Source organism: Pleurodeles waltl, chromosome 11 (genome assembly GCF_031143425.1).
Source record: "Pleurodeles waltl isolate 20211129_DDA chromosome 11, aPleWal1.hap1.20221129, whole genome shotgun sequence".
In the NCBI taxonomy this organism is placed as follows: Eukaryota; Metazoa; Chordata; class Amphibia; order Caudata; family Salamandridae; genus Pleurodeles; species Pleurodeles waltl.
Genome location: NC_090450.1, coordinates 907,902,237 through 907,925,790, shown reverse-complemented (window position 1 = coordinate 907,925,790; position 23,554 = coordinate 907,902,237).

Sequence of the window (23,554 nt, the reverse complement as noted above, 5' to 3'; positions counted from 1 at the left end):
AAGCCCTGAATTGCCTAAGGCTGACTGACCATAAGTGATGTATCATCACAGGGTGGGGTCAACTGACCAAATTCCAAATTATGACGAGTAAGAGAAGGTCCTTCTCTCATTGGGTGACCCATGACAAGATCAGCCAATGAGAAGAGGAGGCACGATTCTCAGGCAGTCTCTTCCTTAAAGCTTCCCACCTGCCGATATCAGTACTGCGGCCTGCTAAGGTTTTTTTTATGTTGGGCGTGTGGATGTATGTATGACTGTATGAGTACTTCTGAGTGTGTGTTGTGAATGGGTGAGTGTGTGTGTATGTGCTTGTGAATGGTGAGTCAATGTGTGCACGCTTGTGAGTCAGGGTGTATGTGGATGGCTGAGTGTGAGTATATGTGTGTGTGCATGCACATGGCCTATGCCACTGCTCAGGCACAATACCAGCCTCTACCGAAACGTGGAGTTTCAGCCTGTAAGACAGAGCACAGAATTATAGGCTGAGACACAGAATTTAGAGTTACAGCCTACACTACAATGTTTGGAGACTGAGCCTGAGGCAGAGAACCCACAGTTAGCCACAGAAACTTGAGGTGCAGCCTGAGACACAGCAAGTGGGATACAGTCTAGTACATAGTACTCAAAGCTGCAACTAGAGACACAAAAACGAGAGGTACAAGAGCATGATGGTGTAGCCTGAAGCACAGATTAGAGGTGCAGCCTGAGACACGAAATGTGGGGCAGATATTAGGATGCAGACTGTGAGATGGAGACACAGACTGTGAAGGTTCAGCCTGAGGCAAAGAACTGGGACATGTGGTCAGTTTTGTACTAACCTTGTGACCCAGACCCAACAGGACCAATGCTAATATCCACACTTACTTAATCTCACTCACAACCATGCAAAGAATGTTTAGGCTGGTTGGCAGTTGACCAGTGGAAAAGGCAACGGGGCAAGAGAGATAGCGAGAGAAGCAGAGACGCTGTATATCTTCTCTCTATTGAAACTGATACTAAAAAGGTCCGGATATTTACAACAAGAAATAACTCTATTAGTATTTGATCATGTCCTTTACCAATCACAATTCCTAATATGACATACAGTACAACTTCGGACCATCTCTGAAAAACCAACTTTCTGATGTTGGGTTAAAATCTATAATATCCTAGAGCTGAATGATAAATTAAGTCTTTACATAGAGATACAAAATAACCTGGATTATAATGTGTTTCTACAGAAGTAACCACCTTCAGCGATTTATAAATCAATTCTGTGATCTGAATGATTCTCAAAAAGTTAATCAGGTGTAACATAATGAATACACATTAGTATTGTGCTTCTCCTCCTGACAATATTCATTCACTTCCCCATCAGCGGCAACACTTTAATACCATTCATGACTCAAACGTAATTAAAACCAAGTCTGTACAACTTGTACATTCCTCTTGCTACTCCTCTGAAGTAATACTTGAAATAGTGTTGTATTTCTTGAAAAAGGTGACTCTATTACTAGCATGCAAATCAAAGTCTAAATTCTAAATCTCTTCTGTCAGTCCAGAATATCTGTCTTTATCCAGTAGTCTTTGATTACTTCAGTTGTAAGCACGATGTGTATCTATTTCCGGGCAACAATGTTCTGGCTGCAGCAACTAAGATTCTCGAATGCCTTCCATGAAACGCTCTGATATGCGAGGAACTTTTACTCTATAGGTATCCAAAATATCTACCGTCATCACCAGTCTTGTGAGAGTCCTGTGGTGCTCTGGGACATGTAGTCTGCCTTAACTGTAGTAGCTGTAACTGTGTAGCAAGCGATGTAGAGTTTAGAGCAACTGAATGAGACACAGAACCTGAAGTTGGTGCCTGAGATAAAGATCCTGAAGCTAGAGCCTGAGACAAAAGAACCTGGAGGTGGAGTTTGAGACAATGAACCTGAAGGTGGAGCATAAGACCAAAGAACTTGGAGATGGACCTGAGACAGAAGAATATGGAGTTGGAGTCTCAGACAAAAACACCCAGAGGTGGAGCGTGAGACAAAAGCACCTGGAAGTGGAGACTGAGACAAAAGAACCTGAAGTTGGAGGCTGAGGCAAAAGAACCTGAAGGTGGAGCCCGAAACAAAAGAACCTGAAGGTGGAGCCTGAGACAAAATAATCTGTTGATGGAGCCTGAGATAAATCAACCCGGTGGTGCAGCGTAAGACACAGAGCTTTGAGGAGCAGCCTATGACCAACATTTTCTAAAGGTCCACCCTTTGGCATAAAAGATGAATGTGCAGACTGAGATGCATAACATAGAGGCAAAGCACGAGGCAGAGATCCGGGATGCTCAGTCTGAGACATAGAACCTGAAGATGGAGGGTGGTGCTGCAACAGAGCGCAGGCGTGCAACTTGATGCACAGTGCTTTGCGGTCCACTGATACACAGATCCTGAAGCTGCCGCTTGAGACCTGGAGCTGCAACAAGAGATACAGCCTAATGCACAGATAACAAGGGTGCAGCCTCATTTAAAGAATTTAGAGGTGACGCCTGGGATGGAAAATATGGGGTGAAGCTTTGTGCATTGAATCCAGAAGTACAACGTTGTGAGCAGGGTTTCAGATGTGCTGCTTGAAGCGAAGCATGTGGACCCGAAGCCCAAAATGGAGAACCAGAATACTGAAAGGAAGACTGCCTTCTTCTCTAAATGCCAAGATGGACCACTGGGATCAAAGCTTGGACAGAACATTGAAGGATATACTCTGAATACAAAAATAAATTAACAAAAGGGACCAGCCCTCCAAGAGGAGAATTTTCAGGGCACAAAATGCATGGAAGCCCAGTTACGAAGGTCTGAAGGTAAAGCCCAGAGAGGAAAAGTTTCAAAACAAGTACAGATGGCTAGGACCAACCCTAAAAATGGCGGGATACTGGAATGAAGAATAATTGGGAAGGAATTATTGCGCAGAGTAGAAATCCCTTGAATAGGATTATGTCACCACGCAGAACACTTCTTAAAAAGGACAACAGTGCATACTGCCTCCATACAAGACCTTTCTAGAGCAGAATGCACTAAATATCTCAATAAGGAGACACCTATCATTTAAATACCCTGACCAGTAATGTAGCCAAGCCTGCGTGGCTGTGTGTTTGAACTCCAGTGACCAAAAGCCCAATGTTTGTTTACTTCCTGCATGAATTCCCCCTGCAGTAGAACACAGATGTTAAAGTATTGAAGACTGTACTTTATATGGGTTTGGATGTTCCTTCCTTCATTCGGTGCCTCTACAAATGTTCTCCCAGAGGGGTTCGCTAGAGGTTTGGCAATGGTTGAAGTTTATTCTGGGAAGGTAGGGATTTGCAAGGATGAATATAAAGGGAGAATAGATTCCCTCCTTCAGCAGGGACTTGTCTTCAGTGGGCCCATCTCAAAATCTATTGTTCGTTGAATCAGTCGTTGCCAGCCAGAGCAAAGAATTAAAAAATAGACAAATAATGCAGAACCAAAGAGACAATACCCGATATGCTATAGTTGAGAGCTGCAGGGCTGGACTAGAAAACAAAATCAGCCCTGGTAAAAATGTTCAAAGAAGGAGGTGGCAACAAGAGTTTAGTCCCCTGTGTACCTTTTAGTTAATGGCTTGGGAAAGGCCGTGGGGAAAAATGGCCCATCTTTGGTAGGACAGGGGTCATCGACCAACCGAACGGTAAAATTCAGTCGGTTTTTCAGAATTACCAACAAATATGCAAATGGTCTCCACTGAAGGTCGCTCCATAAATGGCCGTTATGGATATTCAGAAAACCTGATATGAATTTACTTTGCAGCATTCGGTTTATTACTTATAAAGTGCAGCATTCACCCTGGGGGGTATCTTGGTGCTAAGACCAACCAAGCGGTCCAAACATCCTACTACAGACCATGCAGGTCATGCTGTTTAGATAGAAAAGGAGAAGGAAACAGTCAGGTTTTTAAGGCTTTCATACGTAAATTGCAGCGTGGACAAGGCAGCGAGATTTGAATGTGACCCTTCACTAGGATCCCATTGCAGCATTCCAAAGCTGGGGAAATGTGCTTTCCTGGTTTGGGATCCAACACTGATCTGGCAGTGTTAAGATGGACTTGGTCCTTCCTAACCTAAGAAAACATTTGGTGCTTTCCAGGCTGGTGAAGTCTCACTTTGAGCTCATTCGTGGTTATCTCTGACTTTCACATGAGCAAATCTATTAGCATGCTGACATGTTTTCAGTCATGCACGGTTCTTCAGCTGGCAGGGCCTTGAAGAACTTAGGTACCCATGGTTTGTGGATCACACTGCCCCATTTCAATAGGACCTTCTGTCTGAAAGTCGCTCTTTTCCCTCTGGTTGTAATAAGAAGCGACCAGTCTCAGAGGGTCTGATGCAGAGGAAGGGACCGGGAGCAGGTTCACTCACAACAGCTGCACGGGCGCACAAGCATGAAATCACCAGCCCAGGGTGAATGTTGACCTAAATTCCTACTCTGCAATTTCTTCCGCAATTATTATTCTCCCTCCTCCCCCTTAATTATCTTCCTTTCTTTGCAGCTCTTAACTTTCTGAAGGCTAAAATTAGCCCTCCAACATTCAGCCAAATCTTAAGATGCAAAAAGCACATCTTAGTTTGGGAGGAGAAGCCAGCCAGCTTGAAGAGGCTCAGTATTGTGAATCTCTGTGCCTTACATAGACAGCCTTGTAAAACCATTAGTACCTTAAAACCTGTAATATACCTGCATGTTTATTTTGGTTTTTTCCTAATGTGCTACGGTTACTTAAAGATACGTTTTACACGCCTATACAGAGATAAGAGAAGGAAAGACAATGGTACATCTTTGTCTAAACGAGGTGAAACCTGAGTTCAGCAACATTTTCCAAAACGACATGGTCGTAGCTTCTATTGGTGCAGCAGGCGCAGTGGCACCAGGGCCCAGAGACCTGTGCGCCCCACGGAACTCTGATTATTGATATATTTCATCGTTTAAAGTTGGTCCCAGGGGCCCATGCCCTTCCTTGGACAAGGGCCCATGAAACACTGACTGCGCCGCTGCAAACAGCTACGAGAATCTTTGTGCACCGAGGTGCTCATTTAGAGCATGGGGGGCTCCCGATTTTATAGTATTTATTTTCTTTACATTTCCCCCTGTATTTATCCATGTTTATTTTTTGCAATTTTTTTCTTTCCTTATGCATTTTTATTTTGTGTTTATTGTATAAATGAAGCTGCAATGGGTATATTTCTATATTTATTTAAATGATAAATGTATACTCGTTTGAATGCCTATTAGCTATATACAGTATAATGTAGTCATCTAAAACATTTGCATTGTAGAATAACGCAAACTGCTATATATCTGCACCTACTTAAGCTTGAGTAGGAAATCTTTTGTTCTTTTGTTAACACCCTACCTGTCATTCTGCACACCTGAGACTCGTGACTGACAATAGTGAGGATGATCCAAAGAAGATCTATATTTTCTGTATTTTTCCATATTTAAATGTAAATAGAGACAGGAAAATAGATATTTTTGGGCTGTATTTACCTGTAAAAATCAATAAAAGCAGAATACCGGGAGCCTTAATTATGAACTACCCAAAATCTGCTGCCCTCCTTTCTTATATAAAACAGTAAGCAAGCGAAGTGTGAGGGCCATGGAAAAATGTGCAGCTAGAACGAGTCACATTCTTCGGAAGTCTGTACGAGGCTTGATTCCAAAACCTAATGTGGGCCTTCTGGATGCATGTCACATTTTGGCGATAAGAGGGACCTGGTTTTCCAATAATACAAAATAAAAATAAAAACTTCTGAGAAATAGAAAAACATGACGTCTGTTGCCATCTAGTGGTTTGGCCACACAAGCTGCCTCATTGTTAATGAAGATAAAAAGTTTGCTTGTAATTAAAAATCTATAAATAAATGCTGCTGATGGAAAGCGGGCCTTGGGATGAACGTGGCCTACAGGTGCAGCTCCTACGCAGTGGCTGAGGGGCGCCACTCCACTGGGTGAGCCTGCAGATGAAAAATAAAACAATAGCTTGCTATTGTTTTCTTTTTCATCTGCTGGCTCTGCCAGCAGAGTGTACAGGGAGGGGAGGAGCTGGGTCACGAGAGTTGGATAGGGGGAGGAGGGGAGAGTGCACTAAGTGCGCATGTGTGTTTGGCCGGTCGTCTGAGGCCGGCCAAACACATATGCCCGGTTAGGTTTCTCCATCCCGGTTGTATTCACAGCTGGGCTGGAGAAACAGCACAGACCCCAGACTTGTGTCTGAGCTGCACTCCAAGCCGTTCAGACCAATCCTGATGCTGCTTACATGCTATGTTTAGCATGTAAGCAGCACCAGGATTGCTGGGAGCCTGTGCTGGGGTCCCTGGACACCACAAGAGGAGAGAGGCGGCTGGAGGCGGCGGGAGATGGCAGCGCGAGGGAAATGGTAAGTGTTTTCTTTTTTTAACAATAATGTTGTCTCCCGGGTCATCCCCCGTCGCCCCCTCCCCGCCCCCCCTTGACATAAGCGGTGGCTGCCGCTGGTGGTTTAGGGCATATGCCCTCTCTCACCCCATTGTGATGGCCCTAATGACGCTGCCAACCACAAGGTCTTCCAGGCTTTCCCGCTATTGGGTGCTGAAGAGCATCTGCTTTTAACAGTCAGGGGTTGTCCCAGACACATTATTAAAGAGATGTGCTTTTTTGCAATCCAACATGTGGGCCATGTTGCATTTTAGTGAAATCATACATAGGTACTACCAAATGGAAGCGCAGAATTCTTTTATTTCCATGGTCTTGTGCTGCTTGCAAGTGTTGTTTTTCAAATTTCAATTGTTTTTGTTTTCTCGCAGGTTTCCATAGAATGCCACATATATACTATCAAACTGTATTTATTTCAGCCCATTAGGATGCGGATAAAAATGTTGCATTCATAGCAAATGTTATCATTGTCCATGCAATCTAAAACTTAAAGCATCCTAGACCTTTGTACCAGTTTAAGATAAAAGTAATGGCTCAATGCACAAATGCCTATTTTGAGGCATGACAAAGTAAGCAGACACTAGATAAAATAAAAGATGGCATCTTCAGGTAATAAGCTAAAAAAGTAAAACATAATCGATATTTGTGGTTTCTGTAAGGTCAACATTCCTCGGTGCTGTGTCCATGTGACAACCAGCTCCCCATTGTACAATTCTGAGAGGTCTGTTAATGGGTTCTTGTGAAGCAGACCTGTGTTTCAAGAAGTTCCCTGACAAGTGTTCGATGTGCTTTTCTTATGTTGCTCAACAAAAGAGTGCTAGGCCCTGTTGAGTGGCAGAAGCACACCCAAAGGGGCAATCTATTTACCTTGGGTGGCTAGTGCACCCATGACCCGACACTAAACTAATAGGTGGATTGGAGATCATTATAGTAGTAGATAGAGAAGAGGTCTTTTTACTTTCTCCCTTTTAAGTAAACTGCATCCTGTCGCTCCCAGCTAAACCTGTTCAGTGGACAATGATTGGACTCCTGATTCCTTCTGATTCTACAGAGTTTGTATGAGAGTGCCTGGGTACTCTCAAGGGGAGCAGTATCCCTGAGCTGGGGTCCACCCTTTTTGTATGTAGCCCCTGAAGTTGCAGGGTGCTCCATAGAGTTTGGAGGTCCCCGTCTCCCTTCAAGCTCCCACCAAGTGCCACACTCCTGGTTACTTCCTCACAGAGAACTCTATACAAGGCCAAGTGCTAGTGCCTGAATTGACTGCACTTCTAAGTGAAAGGAGCAGGAAGGATATTGTGATTCTTCAAATGAAGAGAAGAGAAAACATGTTACACTGGTATAAATATTATTTTGTTTTATTTTTAATGTAAGGTTTAAATTAGAACTAGAAGATTCAGCTCTTGAATGCACAGTTCCAGTTTGATTTTGCACGAATTGGACTGCTTGAAAGAGCTGAATGAGATGACTTAAGAGGAGGATGTTGTTCTCTTTTGCCTTTGTCCAAACAGTCTATGGTGGTGGCAGCGAGCGCAGAACTTCATATGCAGACTCATTAAACTCAGTTTTAGCCTTCTGATGGTGCAAGTGCCCTGTGACACACTCACTAAAAGTAAGGCTATGAATAGTTTAGGGGTGCATAACATTTTATCTTGCAACCTTCGCAAAGGTCTGTGGACAACTTTGGAACTTCAAGTTGGTTACAAACCTTTTTCCTCCAAATTATCCACATGAGAATCTGATGGATCTTGATGAATTTTGACTTTTACAGTTGTTTATGTTGAATTTCTGTAGTTGTTTAAATATAATACACCCAAATTATATGAAAGTATACCCAACCCTACTGCGTATGGCCTTTGGCTGTGCACAGAGAGTTGACCCCTAGTCCAGCTGTCCACATGCATCCAAATCCCTTCATGCACAACCTTCAGATGGCTACAAGTCCTTGACCACTGTTGGACCTCTCCAGGGTCTGCAAACTCAGTACCATGGTCTATATGTGCCAACAAGCATTTGTCAGGGGTTAGAGGACTTCAAGCAGAGTTTATGACCATCGGACTGCAATGGGGTGCACAAACCATACTCTAGGATCCATCAACTCGAAATGTACCTATTTTTAATGTTTTTGACGTAAGGGAGATCCTTTTGTGGATCATGCACCTAAATGAAGGGGCCAGGGATAATCCAATGTCCCCTTATGGCACTCCTTCACTTTAACTGTGCAGGACAAGGGCACCGAGTCTACGACTCAGAGAACTTTATGTTTGACAGAACTGAAAGAACCAAAATGGATGATGGGAGAAAAAGCTCCCTCAGATTTACATATTTCTTACATGTAAGTCAGCCGTAGGTCCACAAACCCAGGTTAGCAGACTGCCGTGGACTAACTGTCCTGATATCAAAACCTTTTATCACTTATAGGTCACCAAAATTATTTTTAAATAGTAATTTCTCTAAAACTATTGAATGGGTTTACATCAAACAAAGCAAAAACATTTTCTTGAGTAAAGCTCTACATTCATTCCATGGTGTAATTTCAGTAAGCATTTTTTTCTGTGTCAAAGAGCAAAGATTTCTATGGGAATTAAAATGGGAAAAGTCAATTTTTGAATCTCTTGTCCTACCCTACCTTGACAGAGCTGCATGAATCATTTCATGACCCAATGATAACTATAGAGGAACAAATGGTACCTCTGGCATACGTATGCTGTTTTCACAGACTCCATCTCTACAGTAAATGGTATCATTGATTTCCCCAGCTCTGTAGGAAGTTACTTTACAGGGTTCCAGTCAAACCCTTCCTTAAACAAAGAAGCCAGACACGAGAACCTCATTTGCCAGCATCCATCTGTACACATAGTGACATCACTGAATTTCCAAGCATCCTTCTCTGCAGGAAGTGACAGACTGAATTCCCACAAACCAGATGGAAAAGAAGAAACCAGAAAATGGCATCTCATTTTCAAGTACTTATCTCAGCTGGAAGTGACATCCTTTCATATGCCAGTTTCTACCTGAGCTTTGATGCATCCTCCCATGCTTGAATCAACTAAGTGTGTTCCTCACCTGGGCATCCACAGCAAAAGCCAGATACAGACAAGGGAATCACCGGTTTCAGTCTGTTAAGGCCAGGACGTGCCCTAAGCCAGAACCACTGTTCCTCTGAAACCTCAGCAAGTTCATTTAAGGTACGACCTTGCCATGTGCCTAGCCCAGAATCCCCCACTACCCATACCCCCAATTATACTCAGGACACTACAGCATAAATACTCACACTGTATCCTCACAACACACTGACCCAACCCAATGAGCATGCAACAAATCTCCACACACAATCAAAAAGCAAAATATAAGCTTTAGCACCTGTTCATGAATGCATGCTCTGCAGGACTTCACACAATGGATAAGACACATCTTATCACCTATTACAACCTTGATGCAATCTCCATCACAGAAATGTGGCTCAAACCTCCACATCCTAGCACCTCCTGCATGTGCTTGTTCTCAAAGGTTACAGCATCCAGTGGGCATTCCGCACAGAAGAGAAGGGATGAGGCCTCGTGATCAGCCATAGTTCCTCTTGGTCCTCAGTAATAGGCAAGTAAACAATACTGAACTTCATGTTGCTTCCCACATGCCACTTCTCACTTTGAGGAACTCAATCTGCCACCTTCTACCTAATTAACAGTCCTGCCAAACAGAACAATGCTTCTAAGACAAATTCACAGAGCTCCTCCTCACGTCTTCCAACCAACACTCCCACAATGCTCTCCTCAGCTACTTCAACCTCAGAGACAACTCAAACATGAAAAGAACACAAAACAGCCTCCTCAGACTCATTAACACACTTAATGTGGTACATCATGTCACCCAACTAACACTCGCTAAAGATCAGATCCACAATTTTGCCTTGTCAACATCACTAGCCATCCAATGCAAACCTCCCATAAAGCAGAACGGGACCGACCACCTTGCCATTTGCATTGCATCACTCAGCGCCTAACCGGCACACTGAGCTCAATGTAATAAAGAATACTCCCATTCAGATCCTACAAAGACTTTTCCATCATAAACCTTAAGCTCAAATTCATCCCTCCCAGCCGCACCCACAACACACTTCTGAACAACTTCAGTTCATTTCTTCAAAAGGAAAACAACGTCAATGCATAAACTTCAAGTGAAACATGTAGATGCAAATAGATCCCTTCAGCACAATGGTACACAAAATAACTTACCAACAACAAACACTTCATTCACAGAAAGGAAAGAAAATGGAAGAAAAACAAAACACTTGGTGACCTCATGCTATTGAATTACAGCTGGGCAAGACTCAGACAACTCATCACATCAGCCAAAACCAAGTACTATATCAAGAACACTATCCATGATGCTGCTGATAGAAGCAGGCCACTTTTCAAGACTATTAAGCAATGCAACAGCTCTCCGCCTGACCTGCCTATCCCTCACTCCACGGAAAAGTGCAAACTATCAAACCTCCTTCTTCTCCGACACCCATCACTCGGTGCTGCATCCTACAATTTTCATCCTTCAAACCCTTGTCTCTCTCAGATCTCGCCAACATTATAAACCCCTACAAAACCACCTATTATGAGAATGGTTTTCACCAAGGCCTCTCAGTAGAAGCTCTTTCACACATATCCACCACAGACAATGCCTCCCTCACTCAAGGGATCTTCCCAGAAGCTGTCAAGACAGGCCATTCCATTTTCCAACCTGCAATCTTTCTTAGTGTTCTCTTTGTTGGTTTTGCTTGTCAAACAGGGCTGAATCGTACTCCATCGGGGGCATTTCTGCATGACACTGGTGGAAACCTTGACTTTGACTTTCAGCCCCCCCCACCTCCCATCTTTTGTCATAAGGGTGAACCCCTCCTGTATTTCTACAGTTGAGGAATCGAGGTAAGATTTGCTTCAGTTGATCATCTTTCTTGGCCTAATGTCAATCTGAATATACCTTCTGTTGGGAGTAGTCTAGTTTGATGTAACTATTGTCCATACATTGTGGTTTCATAGCCTGCATTTACGGGTTGCTTCTACTTCTCAGTTTTAAAATGGGTAAAAGGAAGGCAGGGGAAAGGGGCCTTGATGTCCTCCAAAGCAAAACAGAAGTCCTTATTCTTGGCAGCTGGCAAGAGTATAATGGACAGATTGATAATGTACTTTCTAAATGTGTGAACATCATTAGTTCCATCCCCTCAACTAGCATTAATGTTACAAAGCCCATTCCAGTGCCATCTACTAAGCGTGTAACCCAAATATTTAATAAATCTCAAGTGTGTATTGGGCACTGTCGGGGGGAACTCTGCACCTTCTAGGTCTGGTGCCCCAGAGAAGCCACCATTTGTATGTAATGAAGAAGTAATCATGTGTCCAAATAGTTTCTCGATTCTTTGCCACAATATTAATTTAAACGAGAGGCCTCATGCTGATGGATCTGAAGCTTCTAGCACCTCTACTCAAGAGTGTGTATCAATCCTCTAATGTTTGATGGACGTTATTGGGGATTTGAGGGACCAGGTAGCAATTCTGAAGAAGGCCATTGAGAAGTCTGTGGAGAGTTTTGAGGAGAGGGAAATAAGGAAGCAAAGTCCTAATAGTGCTGCAATGGTGGGTGGAAAAAAGGCAGGAATTCAAACAAACGTCAATAATGGGGATCCTCACTCCATGTTGCGCACCAATACAACTCACCAGCCTATGAGGGGGTTCACTGTCCAGTCTTCCCATATAGCCTCATTTTCCCACACCTACTCAAGTACCAGCCACCGGCATGTGGGGCACCAATCGGGGTCCTCTGGTTTGGGACCCTTAGGCAGGGAGTTGGGAGTAGGTTTAAGGTGGAGACAGAGCTATGAGTTTGGGTAGACCCCCGCTTAGAGAGTTCCCGTATGGTCTAGTCTAGAGGGATGGTGAAAAATGGGCGTTATGTACCTAGGCATATAGGGCATCATCAGGCCACAATTTATCTCATCTAGATCCCTACATTGCAAAGGGGAGTTAGGGAAGATTGCGAATCACTCATCAACAAAGTCAAGCACTGGTTTTGTGAAGTTTACCACTGCAGTTCTATTATCAGAAGTGACATAGTGGGCATTCAAAGGATGTATAGCCCCGAGGAAGATCACAATATGGTGAAGGTCCAATTCTCTGATAAGAATAGAATCAATGGTCGTACGGCCATTGACTCACAAACTATCCCCCACGCTAATGCTGCATTGTGATTAAATATCGTGCTCCAATACTGTTCAAACTATGGGGATGCTAATTGTGGGACCCTCGGGTCTCTCCCTTGACTGAATTTGTCCAATCAGGAACGTGGTGTAAGTGTTGGAAGACATATTGTCAATGGCTAGTATAAACAAGCTTCCGAACCCCTATTGCTAGGTAATCCCCACTCTAATGCATGGGGGGGGACCCACAAACCCAATTTTTAACTGCCCAAGCCTCCCTGGGCAACCCCCTCTGAGCAGTGGGCAGAATGTGCTTGCAAACACTAACCTGAATATGGAGCTGGGGAATGGTGATCCCCTCACCACGACCTTCTCCCAGCAGCCAATACTCAAATTTTTTGTTGAATGAAGCAGAGATCTCTAAATTGCTCTCTGAGGTGGAAAGGGCAACCTCATAGACTCCCACAATATTTGTCTCTTCCAAGCGACAGGGTGTCAGTCCCCGTTTCATAGGAGCGGATTCACTTCCTATAGCATTAATGGAACAGAGTGGAAGGTTTAGACCTTCGGGGTTGAGGATCTGCGTTAAAACCTCCCTTCAATGTAAGATCAGTGAAATCTTCATTGATTCCCCAGATGTAGCGGCAGTTCGACTTGAGCTCCCATCAGGTGTGATTTTAAAAATGTTAGTCTATAACAGAGTAGGAACTGGGGGCCAGATGTAGGTAGGTAGGAAATTGCGACTTGCAATTTGCGAGTCCGTGCAATTCGCAAATTGCAAGTCGCAATTTGCTATGCAGAAAGGTGTCTCAGACACCTTCTGCAACTCGCAATGGGGTCGCAAAGACCCACCTCATTAATATTAATGAGGTGGGTCGCAGTTTGCGACCCCATTGCGAGTATGGGCACTCACAGGGATGGTGGCCTGCTGGAGACAGCAGACCACCATGTCCGTGACTGCTTTTTAATAAAGCAGTTTTTTTTTTCTATCTGCAGCCCGTTTCCTTAAAGGAAAACGAGCTGCACTTAGAAAAAAAAACGAAACCTTTTGTTTCAGTATTTTTCAGAGCAGGCAGTGGGCCCTTGTACCACTACCTGCTCTGAAAAATTGTTTTTATTTCCATTCACAAAGGGGAAGGGGTCCCATGGGGACCCCTTCCCGTTTGCGAATGGGTTACCATCCACTTCAAGAGGATGGTAACTGCGATTTTATTTGCGACCGCTTTCGCGGTCGTAAATGAAATTGAATTGCATTGCGAGTCGCAAATAGGAAGGGAACACCCCTTCCTATTTGCGAGTCGGAATTGCATTTTGCGAGTCAGATCCGACTTGCAAAATGCATTTCTGCATAGCAAAGAGGCTTTTGTGCCTCGCAAACGGCATTTTTCGCTGTTTGCGAGGCGCAAACACTTTGCTACATCTGGCCCTAGAACTGTAGATACTAGAGTTCTAAATATACTAGAGCAATCTTTATCTGAGCACCTGGGGAACGGCCTCCTGCTGGTGTCTAGCGATTTTAACACCACTTTTGAACCCTTAACAGATAACCCTTCCTAACTGACTGCAGTCTGGGATAACCAGTGGTGTATTCCTCAACTTGATTTGCCAAATGTGAAATGGACCCCCCTAACGCAGCAGGGGTGCTAGCATTAATGCTTAATTTTGACCTCAGACCCGCTAATGGTAGGACACCATCCGACCTGCTTAGTAAAATGACATTTAATAGGCTGGGCCACCATAGTACAATGGATTGTTTTTTGGTTGATGTGAAGCTTTGGCCAGCTGTGTTAGACATGGTAGTGGTGGACAGATCGGGTAACGACCATCATGCATTAACACTGACACTTTCAGATAATTTTGTTTTAAAACCTACACTCTGGGGTTTTATGGATCTGGGTGGCCTTCCACATCGAATAACATGAAGAGCATCAGATGGAAATGGGTGGAAAAAAATTCCTCAGCTTTAGAGACAGTCATAGTAAGAGTGGAGAAAGTTGTTGATTATTTCAGTGGACAAAAGAAGGGTGGTGTTGAGCTCCAACCATCTTTCGTTGTTTTCGCAAGTCAGGGATTTGCTAGGCAAAACTGCTTGAGGGGAGATTAGGGGGGCCAAAACTAATCCCTGATTTAACCGTGATTACCTGTAAGTTAAAAGTGAGCTCCTTACTGCAGTCAAAACCAACTCCTGCCCAGATATAATAAGGTGTAGGGCTAGGTATGCACAGGCCTTCACCCTAGCTAAGGAGTGGGAAAACTCCTTGTAGCATAGTCTACTTGAAACCATGACTGGCAAAGATAACAAAACTTTTTGGAGGACCGCAGCAGTTTGCATAAATGGTCCCAAAACCGAGTTGGACTTGTGTGTGCAACCAAACGAGTGGGTGGCCCATTTTAGTAAGCTGCACACAAATGGGGGTGCCTTACAGGAGGATGATAAAATGTCCAGATACATGGGTGCTATAGATTATTCTAGTACCCTTGCTTCCAATTAGCTCTTGTGTTTCTGCCCGTGCTCCAGGCCTGGACAGGATTCCAAATGACCTGTATAAGGATGTGTGAGGCCCATATATAAACATCTAATCTAACGACATTTTTTGCTGATCTGGAGATTCCCAATTACTGGAAATTAGCAGAGATCCCACCAATCTATAAGAAGGGGGACCGGGCAAACTCATGAAATTACAGACCAATCAGTCTGATCAACTATATTCAAAAAATCTTTTGTGAGCAGGTGCTGGTACATTTGGAGGACTGGATCTCAGAAGAGGGTATTCTCTCTGACTTGCATGTGGGTTTTAGAGCCAATGTCAGCACCTTAGACCAGGTCTTTTGGTTCTCTCATATCTATTGGAGAGAGGTGCTAATAAACAAGGGCAAGCTTGTTGCTTCCTTTGTTGTTTTGCATGCAGCTTTCAATCTGGTACTGAAGGGGAGCTTTGGAGAGTGTTGGAGAACATGGCTAGTCCTGCTCCCTTTTTGAACATATTAGTGAGGCTGCATGCTGGAAACATGGCTCAGGTTAGATGGGGAGAATGGGCAGGTGACTAAACCCTTTAAGGTAGATCATGGGGCTAGACAGAGTTGCGTCCTTTCCCCTACCCTGTTCTCCCTTTATATTAATGTGGTGATTGAGCATTTAAGCAGGAACGGGTGTGAGGCACCCAAACTAGAGAGGAGGAGGATCCCTGCCCTCCTTTTTGCTGATGATTCCCTCCTGATCTCTAAGTCACCCAGGGGCTTCATTTATTGTTAGACCCCTTTGCCTCTTTTCCTCTTTTTGCGATGAGCGGGGCTCATACCTCAATAGTGACAAAACCAAATGCATGTTTTTTTATAATTGCATGGTGAGCTATTGTAATGGACGGATGTTAGTGGGTAACACCTGCATTGACCGGGTAGTTGCTTTTGATTATTTACGCATCAGAATGGCACCCAACGTGAGCTGGCCCCCCCCAATTGGAGAAGGTCCATGTGGCACTTATCCAGCAGACTGCAAATATAGCCAAGGTCCATTGTAGAACTACTTCTTGAAAGGTTGCCCCTGCCCTTGAAATCTATAATGTAAAGGCAACATGGACTGTACTTTATGGTGCCAGACTATGGGACAGTTTGAATACTAATAGCTTAGATGTTGTGGAACATAGGATTTTGGGGGCTTTATAATCCCTTACCCCAAGCACCCCACTTTAGCCCTCTATTGTGACCTAGCACAGAGAAAGATCTTGCATAAAATTGAATGCAGACTTCTTATTTTTTGGTGCTGGTTGTGGACCACCCCTGCACTGGAATCATATGGAGAAGGTATAAGAGATTCTATGGCTACACAGTGCGCACAGACAATTCCTTGGTACTGTACCTTAAATTCACTCCTGCAGAAGCTAGGGCTTGATAATTACTGGTCCTTCCCAGAGTCGATGAACTTGCTCCCACAAGATAGGATCAAAAGTTTGTACTGGGGGATTGTAGCTGTTGAAATTATGGCCCAGATTAAAGGTAGACTAACACTAGATTTTCTGGATATAAAACCTTGTGCTCGCTACGAGTCAACCATTGATGAAATCTCTCCACCTCTAGCATTCAAGCTATATCTTCAATTCAGATACGGCATTCTTCCCATTAAAGCTTTTCGTTCTAAATGGTATGCAAAGAGCGAGGTGGACGACCGGTATCCAGCAGCTTTGGGAGGACTGAATCAATGGAACACATATATTTTGCCCCGTCATCACAACTTTTGGGCAAAGTGGATTTGACCCCTTTGTAAGAACTTGGGTATTAGGAGGTATTTAGACGCCTCTAGTACCTCGAGGACTAGCCCAAGCAGAGGACATGTGTTTGGTTTGGCTAAGTACCTTATAGCATTATGGATAAGGTGTAACAAGTGCTTATAAAGCAAGGGTTAAATGTGGATGGGAAGTTGGATTGAAGCCCAGTTCCATTATAGTCCCTATTGTCGGCGTAAGAGGCATTGCACTAGACACTTTACTCCAAATTAAGAAATTTCCATCATCTGTTTGTTTCTAATATGAAATATGCAAGAAATCAACATGAGGTTACCATTTTGTATATTGCTGATCTTGACTGTAGGAAGCCCTGAAGTTCTTTGTTTTTATATTTGCGTTTTTATAAATGTATATTGATAATATTGCATTTTCTACTCATTCGAATGCTGGATCGTACAAATGTGTATCGTTTATTTTTTGTGTTTGATGATTGTGTGGTTGAAATAAAGTTATTACTACTACAAAATACACACACACGCATACGTTGTGTGTGGGTGCACGTTGATATGTATTATGTGAGTTGCTTGTGTTTATATGTGACGGTGGAGATGTTAGTGAATCGCGTTGGTTCAGTACCAGCCTCCTAATGAGAAGCGCTGCTGCTCTCTCTTCTGCATTCTTCATGGGTGATGCAGGTGATTTTGCTGCAGAAGAAAAATCCACACAATACTAACTTCTAAGTTGGGTTGTCACCAGGGTGGTAGTTTACAGTCCTGGCCCGTATACGTATGTCCTTGCCAGTTAAAAATGGGAAAAGTAGTGACTTTCGATTTTTTTTCGCTTTTCATAAATGTGATTTGCAAGCCTGTGAAGACATTGCTTGAAAGGTACTGGAGAGCTAGCTGCCTAAAATACTTCTAAATGATTATTAAAGCAAACAGAGGAATCATTGCCATGTCACAAAAGAGTACCGAGAATTTTACACAAGTCCTTTTTGATATACCGCTGTTGGCCCTTCCGGATTACCATAAGGTAAATACATGGCTGGAACTTTTTTTTCTGAGAAAGGAGAAACCCTAATTATAAGTATGAGACCAAAACAGGTTTGCACGCTTTCTGTTTTTGCTGCTGCAGGGGGTCATGGGCCTACAGTCATCAGTATAGGTGAACTGATGCCCCCTTGCACTGAAAAACCCGTGATTTATTGTATGCCCAGCACCGACCGCATCCAAATATGTAATCCCAAACTCCGCCTCAGCATTAACTGTACTGAGGATTTGGTGTGAGGTTAATCATTAAGGTTTCCTAGGCAGCCAAGGGGTCCAATGATCCATTTTGCTGTAAAAGGGCAGTGAATAGGGAATCGCGCTGTATCAGCAGCCTCGGAAAGACCACGCCAGAGCGTGACCCGAGCCGTATCTGCGCCAGGTGAACAATATCTGCGTCAGGTGAACTTCTGCGTCACACGAACAATATCTGCCTCAGGTGAGCAACTGTGCTGCTGCTTGATGCCGTAGGCAGGCTCTGTGCATTGTTTTCAGACACAGTGGTGCGGTCTAAAATATGGACTCCTCGTGCGGCCTGGGGCAATACGCACTTCTGTCAGGACAGCCCACGTCAGGCTGCCCAGGATGACGAGGAGCACGCGTCTGCTGAACAGATGACGGGATGCCAGCTGGGACCTTTCGTCAAAGTGTCATAATGTACGTGACCAGTTATAACAGTACTGTCACACACTCTGTATATGGCTTTTCCTTCTCAAAGTACAACTCAAAGTACAACCCATCCTTGCTATCAGGGGCTTAGCTTCGGGGGGGGGGGGGGGGGGATAGGAGGTGTTTGGGGTAATACACCCCCCACTAAATGTTTTTTGTAGTAAGTAGTTGTGTACAGATGCAGTCAGTCGGTATGGTTAGGTGTCTATTGGATTTCCCAAGAAAAGTTTATATACACGGGAACTAAAATGCAAACACGCTCTCTCTCTCTCAGTGTTTTGAAAGTCTTCATAAATTAAGATACTTTACAAAATATTGTGTTTACCCTCTCGTAGTGCCGCTACCAATCCGCATTCCTCTCCCTTTCCACTGCTCCTTGACCCCCTTTCATACGCCATGCTTGTCACATGATGTATTTAACATTACACGCCAGCGCGACTGTTGGGAAATCTGAAGCTTCCCCCCTCCCCCCAACAAACGTATTGACCAAGCTACGCTCCTGCTTGCCATTACCTTGGAAGCAACACGCATTCCACGTCGCACCATCTACAACACTTCGACACACTACAACACTACAACATAAGCTTCACCCCATTCATCAAACACAATCACTTTGCCATAGGTCGGGGCCACTTCTCCCTTCAAAAAGTTTTAACTGGCATAAGCTTCTTCTCAGTTCAGTTTATTAAACTCAGGAATTTGATTTCTGCAATAGTAAGGAAGATTGGCATTAATAATGAATTTCAGATAGCGCTAAAAATCAGACTTGCCTGTTTTTCATAAACCAATTTTATTGTTATTACACAACATAACTCAATGTAAATAGTGCGAGCCTCGTTTTGCATAATGATCAAATCATAGGCAACATTATTCATTACACCAGTCTCTAGGCCTGTGTGGGGAGCTGCAGCCGCTGCAGAGAGAGACTCATCGCCGTCGGATGACGAGGAGAGAACGACCCCCAGGAAGACCCAGATAAGTCCTCTCTCTTACTCTCTTTTGTCATTATTTGTGCACACTGGTCCACAAACAAGGACTGAAACAGCAGTTTTCACTGCCTACGACCCTGGCCTGAATTCAGGCCAGGGCCGTAGACAGTGAAAACTGCTGTTTCACAGCCTCTTGTGCACCTGCCTGTCCCATGTGCGCTGCACAACAAGCCTGGCAGCTTTTGCTGCCTACAGCCCTGGCCTGAATTCAGGCCAGGGACCTAGGCAGCGAAAGAAAGCTACAGTCTCAAGCCTGTTGTGCACTGGCCTGCCCTATGTGCAGTGCACATGGGACAGGCTGATGCACAAGTGTCCTGAAACGGCAGCTTTCACTGCCTACGACCCTCCTGAACCCGTCCGAACTCGGAAGCACTAAGTAGGGTCGGGCCTGGCTGACCAAGCACGACCCTGCTTAGCGCTTCTGAGATGGGCGATTCAGGGAGATTCCACAGGTCGTGGAACTCCGCCTCCACAGAATTCCATGGATTTTAAACTCAATGGGGTTCCGCAGACCCGGACTCTTTTTAATCCACCCAGGCCTATCAATTACTTCAACCCATAATAGTTCTGCCATACCTCCCATACTTTGTGGAATTTTTGCGGACAACCTCTTAACAAATAGATAGGTTCCACCAGTCCATGGCAGAGCGCCTGTTCTGCTTTCCTGCTCTTATCTCATGACCGAGCTTACAGAACTTCTCTGGAATGCACTTCTTAGTTTAACGAAGACATTTATTGTTATTATTACTTCACCACGAGGTTCCTGAGAGACGAAATTAGTTGACTGGAAGCACACGTTCAAAATTAGTCGCAGCAATGAAAGCAAAATATATCAAAGTACTTCTCAGTTGCAATGTACACAGCAAATACATGTGATTATATTATAGCATAACTTCAAAGCAAAGCATAAAAGTCAAAATTACATCACCGTAGGGCAAGGCTGTAGGGCCTATAACAGCTTCATCTTTCTGGGACCTGCAAGTTGATGTCTCCGGTTCAACTGCGAGAAAGAGATTTTCTACCCAAACGGGAGACAGGCAACTGACGCCTCCGTTCCTGTCTGAAGTCAAGATAGTTTCAATCTAACTACCTCTGCTGTTGTCCAGAGCCATCCTTCCAAAAACGTGCCCCCTCCTCTCAGGCTCGGGAAAGGAAGGCAAGCCTTTGGAGACTGGCCAGATCTCCTAGACCCCTCCTCTTCCCAAGGCTGAGCAGAAAGGAAAACACCAAATGTACTCTCTCTTATCAGCTATAGTCTGGTGTGAAAAACACAGCTTGGTCTTACATGTGGAAAAACACAGCTTGGAAAAACACAGCTCATCTGCAATGTCTCAACTGCAATGTCTAACTCCACGTTAAAGCCAATAGGCAGCTATCCTAAATACCAAATGTAATGTCTAATTCCATGTCAAAGCCAATACGCAGCTAAACTGAATACCGAATGTAATGGCTAATGCCATGTCAAAGCCAATAGGCAGCTAACCTAAATACCAAATGTAATGTCTAATCCCATGTCAAAGCCAATAGGCATCTAAACTGAATACAGAATGTAATGGCTAATGCCATGTCAAAGCCAATAGGCAGCTAAACTGAACAAAACACATAATGTGCTACTGGTGAACATTGAGCAACTAATATGCGCATTGGTGAAACACAAAGTCATTGGTCAAACACAATTAATAGCATCACATTCCACCCTATGACCAATGAATTTTTGTTTACATACCTCTTATTTCAAACAAAAACATCAACACAACAAAACAAAAGAAACATTGTAAGCAAATCAGATTTGAATGATAAAAGCAATCACTGTAAAGCAATGGAAGTGGATTAACATATTGGTCTCATAACCTTTCACATCAGATACATGTACACAGAAAAGACTGAAACTTATATAATCTGAGTGTCTCTAAAACAACAAGTTGATGTAGCATGAGTTCTACTCATGTAAAGGTGCACGGTCCACCTGAAATGTTTGCTGGAATGTAAGCGAAAGTCAGAGTTCCATACAAAAAAACACAGACAGTTAACTGAGAAGGTTGCTTAGTTCCAGTGGAAGAATGTAATCAATCAAGTTGATCTTGAACTGAAGGCGCCAGTTGCGCAAAATGGATCCATGGGGTTTGTACTCTAATAAATCAGGTTCAGGTTGGGGGTTTGGTCCCTCCCCTGACCTCACACGCACACACCCGAAGGGAGACCACACAGCACACTCAGGGTCAGTGGAGAGACATGGTAGGATCTGCAAAAGAAAAAAGCATGACTTTTCTTGCAAATAACATTTGTCATCTGAAATGTGCCCTTCTTCTTCCTTTCCTTGTTTTATAATCAGCAGGACGTTTTTTGGGGCCCTTTGTTACAATTTCTGCATGTTCTGGAGGGTCATTTGGGGCTTCAACCCACACCTTAGCACTGAGGTTTTTATCTGCTGCACCACAGCTTCCCTTTCCTTGCACTGTCAGAGGGCTGGGGCAGACTCCTTCTTTACCAATCCTCCATTCACTGCACTTTTGACAAGTTGGGCAATTCTGGCTCCAATCTGTATGAATGAATCAGATTATTTTCTAGTTATCAGCATGTTACGTGGGTCGGTGACAGAAGGACTCAGAGACTCAGGTAAGTGACAAAGTGTTTATTTATATGTTATTATTATTGTGGTGGTCAGTATCCTGGTGTTGTCTCAGGTCAGTTTCTCCCTTTGTCCCTTTTACAGCTTTCTGCTTGACTGGCAAAGATCCTTGGCTTGGAGAGCCACGCCCCTCCTGGGACGTGGCGGAGCTCTGTTGTTTCTTTAGTCGGTTCCTGGGTTCTCCAGTTTCCCGTGTCTCTGCCGCGGTCAGGATCCTCTGCGGTCGTCTGGAGTTGCTTCTGTAATTGCTCCTCTGTCTCTCGCTCCGTCTCACAGCGTCCTTCGTCGGCGTTATCCTCCTCTTCGTTTTTCCCGTTGTCTCTTTTCATGTCCTCCAGAGCCCGGAAATCCGGGTTTACGTTCCCGACTCCGGCCCCCCGTTCGTCAAGGCAACCAGAGACGCTGTTCGCGCGGCCGCGCGAACAGCGCTTTTCTGACATGGGGGCCGCCAGCCGGATAGCCGGCTACACAGCATAATTTTGATTTCTCCTTGGTAATCTGCAGCAATCACTCCCCCTAAACCCGATCAATTTGCCATATCTGTCCTGGTAACCTTCCTCTCCCCAACTGCTCTGTGACTGTTTGTGGGACAGATTGCTGTTGTGCGTGCTGACAAATAGGACATATCAAATCTAGGGGAATGTGCATCTCTCTAATCTCTGCCCACCTGCAAGTGGCTTTTTCTCCCAGCTGTCCACATTTCTGGTGCACCCACTTAGCCATCCCCACTAAGTCAGAATTCTGGGTGGACACTTCTGTACTTTTCTCTTTAACATCTGCAAGGGAATTGAACCAGTTATGTGCAAGCCATGTGGAAAACCAAACGGCTAAACCATTGGCAGTGAACCAAGAACCAGTGTAAAAATGACACATCTCAAACAGCTCTTGCTTTAAAGTCTGACACACATTGTACAAATCTGAATCAATAGTCAAACAAACATGCTTTTTATCCTCAGGGGACATGAATTCAAATGGTGCACTCAATTTCACTGGTGACTCTTTTACCTGTGGTACTCCCTGCACCCTCTCCTCCTCCTGAAAAGGGGCTTGTGACACCTGTTCATGTAGGGCTGCAGTGACTCTAGCCCTGTCTTACATGTACCAGATCCAGGGTATGATATTAGCCTCCTGTGCCTGTCCTAAACTGTGAGAGTTAGGTGAACTCCTCACCCACTGATAACAAGTCAAAAGCTTACTCCAAAGTTCCAGGGGCACTCTTGTCCTCCCCTGTTCCTGATTTACACGTAAATCAGTGTTTTCCTCTTGCACTACGCAGAAACCTAAAGTCTGAATTATTTCATTTGCCAAATCAAAAGCACGCAGCTGCTCATGTTTTTTCCTAGTTACTTTGTACCAAAGTGTTAAGGTTTCACT